Source organism: Sinocyclocheilus rhinocerous, unplaced genomic scaffold (genome assembly GCF_001515625.1).
Source record: "Sinocyclocheilus rhinocerous isolate Xijiao unplaced genomic scaffold, SAMN03320098_v1.1 scaffold828, whole genome shotgun sequence".
Taxonomy (NCBI): Eukaryota; Metazoa; Chordata; class Actinopteri; order Cypriniformes; family Cyprinidae; genus Sinocyclocheilus; species Sinocyclocheilus rhinocerous.
This window is the reverse complement of record NW_015634025.1, coordinates 594,400-594,856: the sequence shown is the minus strand read 5'-3', so window position 1 is coordinate 594,856 and position 457 is coordinate 594,400. Positions and strand designations below refer to the sequence as shown.

Genomic DNA, 457 nt, shown 5'->3' with positions numbered 1-457 from the left:
CCGCCGATATGACATTTTTTTTTACAGAACATATAACGCCGATAAAATGCTTGAAATGGTGTAATTACTTAGTTTGTCCAGCAGAGCGTGCTCCATTGTTTGCTACTGGCGACCTGGATGAAACGCTTTAATGGAAAACCATTGAAACTTTGAACGGCCATATCTCCGTAACGGCGCAGCAAATCTGCACCAAATTCGGGGGATCCCTTCAGCTCGAGGAACCCTCTCGAACGCGAATCGAGTGTACGTCTAGAGGCCTGCTTTCGAATGAGACCACCACCGCGTCGATAGCCCCCGGGATTCGGGAGTTAGGGGTGGTTAAATTCGCGTTCCGGCTCAGACCGATCTAGCGATCCCGGGGGGCTACCGACACATTAAGGGTGGCGTTCGAGAGGGCTCCTCGAGCTGAAGGGATCCCCCGAATTTGGTGGAGATCCGCCGGCGCGTTCGCGAGATA

At 52.7% G+C, this 457-nt stretch overlaps 1 protein-coding gene across 1 annotated transcript in view; it reads left to right on the top strand.

The window, feature by feature from the left end:
- vps13b (vacuolar protein sorting 13 homolog B) overlaps positions 1-457 on the top strand; it is a 109,977-nt gene that overhangs the window by 13,218 nt on the left and 96,302 nt on the right. The window lies entirely within an intron of this gene.